Source organism: Esox lucius, chromosome 24, assembly GCF_011004845.1.
Source record: "Esox lucius isolate fEsoLuc1 chromosome 24, fEsoLuc1.pri, whole genome shotgun sequence".
Lineage (NCBI taxonomy): Eukaryota > Metazoa > Chordata > Actinopteri > Esociformes > Esocidae > Esox > Esox lucius.
The window spans coordinates 483,627-490,990 of record NC_047592.1 but is presented as its reverse complement, the minus strand read 5'-3'; positions in this window follow the sequence as shown (position 1 = coordinate 490,990).

The window sequence follows — 7,364 nt, the reverse complement described above, 5'->3', positions numbered from 1 at the left end:
CGTTCTCGTTATACAGAGGTAACCAAGACCAAGATCGCAACACTGGAGACCGAGACCAAGACCCAAACCACGTCTATGTGGTCTGGAGACCGAGACCAAGACCCAAACCACGTCTATGTGGTCTGGAGACCGAAACCAAGACCCAAACCACGTCTATGTGGTCTGGAGACCGAGACCAAGACCCAAACCACGTCTATGTGGTCTGGAGACCGAGACCAAGACCCAAACCACGTCTATGTGGTCTGGAGACCGAGACCAAGACCCAAACCACGTCTATGTGGTCTGGAGACCGAGACCAAGACCCAAACCACGTCTATGTGGTCTGGAGACCGAGACCAAGACCCAAACCACGTCTATGTGGTCTGGAGACCGAGACCAAGACCCAAACCACGTCTATGTGGTCTGGAGACCGAGACCAAGACCCAAACCACGTCTATGTGGTCTGGAGACCGAGACCAAGACCCAAACCACGTCTATGTGGTCTGGAGACCGAGACCAAGACCCAAACCACGTCTATGTGGTCTGGAGACCGAGACCAAGACACAAACCACGTCTATGTGGTCTGGAGACCGAGACCAAGACCCAAACCACGTCTATGTGGTCTGGAGACCGAGACCAAGACACAAACCACGTCTATGTGGTCTGGAGACCGAGACCAAGACCCAAACCACGTCTATGTGGTCTGGAGACCGGGACCAAGACCGAAACCACGTCTATGTGGTCTGGAGACCGAGACCAAGACCCAAACCACGTCTATGTGGTCTGGAGACCGAGACCAAGACCCAAACCACGTCTATGTGGTCTGGAGACCGAGACCAAGACCCAAACCACGTCTATGTGGTCTGGAGACCGAGACCAAGACCCAAACCACGTCTATGTGGTCTGGAGACCGAGACCAAGACTCAAACCACGTCTATGTGGTCTGGAGACAGAGGCTCCATCTCTGGTAATGTTTAAGTACAGTTAACACTCGTACCCACTGCAACAGAAGTCAGTCCGTAATTCTTTTTGCTTTGTTTTCATACTTGCCGTCTGTGGGAATTGAATCCACATGCTCAACCAAATGAACTACAGGAAACCACATTATTAAAAATCTAGTTTATCTACTTACTAAGGTCTATATCAGATCATTCTGCCCTCCAAGAATATTGGCCCTTAAGATAAGGAAATTAAAGGAAAAAATGTAATTGTTGTTTATTTTTATTTGATCTTACACTCAAAAAACAATAGAAATCTAACCTTAAACTGCAATAAAATTGTACAAAGAAAAAAATGAAATGTTAATCAAGACATACATGTTGCAGCTAATTCCATTTAGATCTGGACAATTAAAACCACTCATCAAGAGTTGTGATGGCAAAAGCAGTACATTTATATACAGAAGAGCAGCTCAATCCTGTGCCTGCAGAGCAGAGAGTTTCAGGGTTTATACACAGACAGACAGACAGTCCAGGGTTTATAAACAGACAGACAGACCAGGGTTTATAAACAGACAGACAGACCAGGGTTTATACAGACAGACAGACCAGGGTTTATACAGACAGACAGACCAGGTTTATACACAGACAGACAAACAGACAGACCAGGGTTAATATACAGACAGACAAACAGACAGACCAGGTTTATACACAGACAGACAAACAGACAGACCAGGGTTAATATACAGACAGACAAACAGACAGACCAGGTTTATACACAGACAGACAGACAGACCAGGGTTTATACAGACAGACAGACCAGGTTTATACACAGACAGACAAACAGACAGACCAGGGTTAATATAGAGACAGACAAACAGACAGACCAGGTTTATACACAGACAGACAGACAGACCAGGGTTTATAAACAGACAGACAGACCAGGGTTTATACAGACAGACAGACAGACAGACCAGGTTTATACACAGACAGACATACAGACAGACCAGGGTTTATACACAGACAGACAGACCAGGTTTATACACAGACAGACAGACAGACAGACAGGCAGACCAGGTTTATACACAGACAGACAGACACACAGACCAGGGTTTATACACAGACAGACAGACACACAGACCAGGTTTATACAAAGACAGACAGACAGACCAGGGTTTATACACAGACAGACAGACAGACCAGGGTTTATAAACAAACAGACAGACCAGGTTTATACACAGACAGACAGACAGACAGACCAGGGTTTATATACAGACAGACAGACAGACCAGGGTTTATACACAGACAGACAGACAGACCAGGGTTTATAAACAGACAGACAGACCAGGTTTATACACAGACAGACAGACAGACCAGGGTTTATATACAGACAGACAGACAGACCAGGGCTTATACACAGACAGACAGACAGACCAGGGTTTATACACAGAAAGACCAGGTTTATACACAGACAGACAGACAGACAGACCAGGTTTATACACAGACAGACAGACAGACCAGGGTTTATATACAGACAGACAGACAGACCAGGGTTTATACACAGACAGACAAACAGACAGACCAGGTTTATACACAGACAGACAAACAGACAGACACACCAGGGTTTATACAAAGACAGACAGACACACAGACCAGGGTTTATACACAGACAGACAAACAGACAGACCAGGGTTTATATACAGATAGACAAACAGACCAGGGTTTATAAACAGACAGACAGACCAGGGTTTATACACAGACAGACATACAGACAGACAGACCAAGGTTTATACACAAACAAACAGACAGACAGACAGACCAGGGTTTATACACAAACAAACAGACAGAAAGACAGACCAGGGTTTATATACAAACAGACAGACAGACCTGGCTACCTGCCAAACTTTTTTTGAATTTACTCTATATAAACTAATTGGTCAAAAATCTATTTTAAGAGTTTTACTAACGCAATATTTTTTATCTGTTGACCTCTTACCCAACTTTACTACACCGGGACTCTTTTTGGACATAATTAACGGAACTACTCACCCCTGAACACCCGAGGCTAAGTATCATTAAAATGCCTTACCATGCCGTAAATGAATTAATCTCTGATCATAAACTAGATGTTATTGGTTTATGTGAAACGTGGCTAAAGCCTTATGAATTCACTGCCTTAAATGAGGCCTCTCCTCCTGGTTATACTAGTGATCATATCCCTCGTGCGTCCCGAAAAGGAGGGGGTGTCGCTAATATTTATGACAGTAAATATAAATTTACTCTGAAACATATCACTGAGTTTCATTCTTTTAAAGTTTTACTCATGAAAGTTAACCAGGCCGATAAATAGTTTTACATAGCTACTATTTATAGGCCCCCCGGGCCAGACACAATGTTCCTCAATGAGTTTCCAGAATTCTTGTCTAACCTTGTAGTCATGGCAGATAGTATTCTAATTTTTGGCCATAATTGACTCAATGGGTTTTATCCAACATGTCTCAGGTCCAACACATTGCCACAATCATACCTTAGATTTAGTCCTGTCACGAGAAATAGATATTGTAGATCTAATAATTTACCCCCAAAATCCCTTATTATCGGATCGCTGTTTTATAACATTTACAGTTAAACAAGAAATCCACTTGCCCCCCAAACAATGAGTTTCAAAAGCCGTACTATAAATTCTCGGACTACAAATAAATTCCTTGATATTCTTACAAGTTCGCTCATTTAAGACAGAGTAAATAAATCTGTAAACGGTCAAATCGAGGATCTAAACTCAACACCGCGAAATACATTAGACACAGTTGCACCACTAAAAACTAAAGAAATACGCAACAAGAAACTTGCTCCCTGGTACACAGACAATACTAGAGCACTTAAGCAAGCCTCCAGAAAATTGGAGCGAAAGTGGCGCTCCACCAAGTTGGAAATATTTAGACTAGCCTGGATAGACAGTACACTACAATACTGAAAATCACTCACGTCTGCTCGATCAGCTTATTTCTCCAACCTGATTGAGGCAAACAAAAACAATCCAAAATGTCTCTTTGATACAGATGCAAAGTAAACAAAAAAGCAAAGCTTAGCAAGTGAAGTGGGTCTTCACTTTAGTTGTAATGAATACATGAACTACTTTGATGAAAAGATCATCACCATTAGAAAACAAATAACTGACTCCTTAAATAGTTATGGTCCTCAAAACCTCAGTTGTCCAAAAAATGTCCTGAACCTCCCTGACCAGGTGTCAATGGGGACACTTTTTTTGTTTTATACCGTATCGCTCGACACATTTACTAAATTAGTAATGAGTTCTAAACCCACAAACTCTCAGCTAGACCCGATTCTTACAAAATTACTTAAGGAGCTATTTCCTGTGCTAGGTCAGCCAATGCTGAACATAATAAATTGCTCCCTTTCCTCCGGATGTGTATCAAACTCACTAAAAACAGTGAAAATTAAGCCTCTTCTAAAAAAATTGAATCTGGATCCCGACATATTAAACAATTATAGGCCAATATCGAACCTCCCGTTCCTCTCAAAAATCTTAGAAAAATGTGTTTCCCAACAACTGAATCAGTTTGATAGTGTGGATGGCATATCCTCTGACAAGTCAAAGGTATGCTTTGGTGTTCCTCATAGCTCGGTTCTGGGCCCATTATTGTTCTCATCCGAGATCACAATGTAAACTTTCACTGTTAAGCTGATGACACACAGTTATATATTTCAATGAAGCATGGAGAAACCCCTCATTTAGCTACTTTGGAACCATGCGTTTCAGATATTAGGAAGTGGATGACAGAGAATTTCTTGCTCTTAAACTCAAATAAAATGCTTGTTTTAGGACCCAAAAAACAAAGAGCGTTGTTAGCAGATCTCACTGTGAACCTCGACGGCTGCATGGTCGTATCCCATAAAACTGTAAAAAACCTTGGCGTTACCCTTGACCCTGACCTCTCCTTTGAAGAACATATAAAATATGTCTCAAGAGTTGCTTATTTTCATCTTCGAAACATTGCAAAAATATCTACTTCTAGACTAGATTACTGCAATGCTCTTCTCACTGGCTATCCAGAAAAATTAATAAATAAACTTCAATTAGTGCTGCACACGGCTGCTAGAATCCTAACTAGAATTAAAAAATGTGAACACATTACTCCTGTACTAGCGTCCTTACACTGGCTGCCTGTTAGGGTTAGCGCTGATTTTAAGGTTTTACTGTTAACCCATAAATCAATACATGGACTTGCTCCTACTTACCTGGCTGAAATGATCCAGCCATATATACCTACATGTAACCTTAGATCGCAAGATGCAGGCCTTTTAATTGTACCTAGAATCTCTAAACAAACAGCTGGCGGCAGGGCCTTTTCTCATAGAGCTCCACTACTGTGGAATGATCTGCCAATTAAGGTTAGAAATGCAAACTCAGTGCAAACTTTCAAGTGTCTACTAAAAACTAATCTCTACAGCACGGTTTATAATTAGGTGTAGCCTGGCCCGGGGGCGTGAAGGTGACCAGTAAGCTTGATACTGTCCACCCTTGCTGTCTTGCCAGGTGGGCTCTCGTCGCCACTGGGATGCCCTCCCTCCAATGCCTTTCGGGGGAAGAGTCACTGGCTTCTTGTTGTCTCTCTGTTGCGCACTCGTGCAATTGGGCTGTACGCTGCTGGCAATACTCTGCCCTCTTTCAGGGGGGTTGTGGTTGGTGGGTGTCCCTTTGGTTGATGCCTGGCAATGTGGTTGGATTGATTTCCTGCCTGTTGGGCCCTGTCCGGGGCCTCCCCAGGTAGGGCCACATTGTCGCCGGACCCCCCCGTCTCAGTTCCAAGGTGTTACGCTGCTATATTATTGTTTTACATTTTAGGAGGAGATGAGGTCCTGGTCCACACCTGCAGAGTACCTGGTTTGGGGGGCCCGTTGCTGTCCCTGTCCTTGTCCACCTGGTCATACTTTTGACCTAGTCTAGAATCAAATAGATTCTGGATTTAGCCCAGAGAAATGTATTTATTATTCTAATTGGACTCTTAATATCTCACCCGGCACAGCCAGAAGAGGACTGGTCACCCTTCTGAGCCTGGGTCCTCTCTAGGTTTCTTCCTAAAATTCTTCCTTCTTAGGGAGTTTTTCCTAGCCACTGAAATTCAACACTACTGTTGTTTGCTCCTTGGGGTTTAAGGCCGGGTGTCTCTGTAAAGCACTTTGTGACAACTGTTGTTGTGAAAAGGGCTTTATAAATACATTTGATTGATTGATTGACCAGGGTTTATACACAAACAAACAGACAGACAAACAGACCAGGGTTTATACAGAGACAGACAGACCAGGGTTAGGAAATGCCTGGACATGCATAGTGGAGGTCATGGAGGTTAGCATGGCTTTCACTTCCCTTGCCTCTACTTGCCTCGACTCTACTCGCCTCTACTCGCTTTGGGAGCTTTTCCACTGCATGGTACCAGCTCGACTCTACTCACCTCTACTCACTTTGGGAGCTTTTTCACTGCATAGTACGAGCTCGACTCTACTCACCTCTACTCACTTTGGGAGCTTTTTCACTGCATGGTACCAGCTCGACTCTACTCACTTCTACTCGCTTTGGGAGCTTTTTCACTGCATGGTACCAGCTCGACTCTACTCGCCTCTACTTGCTTTGGGAGCTTTTCCACTGCATGGTACGAGCTCGACTCTACTCACCTCTACTCGCCTTTTTTCCTTTTCCACTGGCCAAAAGTCAACGTTCCTTACTTTCCACATTTTATTGTTTTAAAACATGAAACTAACATGGATTTAATTCACAGTTCTTGCCAATGATCAACACAAAAAGTCCATAATGTCCAAGTGAATAATAAAATCTACAAATGATTTAAAATGAATTACAGAAACCAAAATAATCAGTAGCAAAAACACATGTTTGATTTCATGATTTTCATGATTTCATGTTTGATTTTCATGAATACTTTCTAAGAGCCACTGTACATTTAGCTACCACCAGTGAAACCACTTGCAAATGTCTAAATGATGGTTTCACAATGTTAGGTCAGCTCTGTGATTGGTTTGTTTGTCTGTCTGACAGGTCAGCCTTGTGATTGGTTGGTTTGTCTGACAGGTCAGCCTTGTGATTGGTTGAGAGGGTTGTCTGTCTGATGAGGACCCTCCCCGGTGAAGTAGTTTCCCAACATCAGTGTAGTCCATCATTAAAACCTAGTTACAGTTACCTGAAGGTTAACATATGGGTGTGTCAGGCTGTAAATAATATATGTGAAGGACAGGTGTGTGTATTCAGGGGATTTCGTGTTCGGAGTCCAGACATGGCCATCAGTTTTGGAAAAATATTAGCCCCAACTGACCTCCCCACCCACCTCAAACCTGTTGTGTTCAATGTGTCTATGGGATTTTCTGTGTAAATGAAGATGTTGTTTCAGCTCCAGAGTCCTAGCAGACAAGACT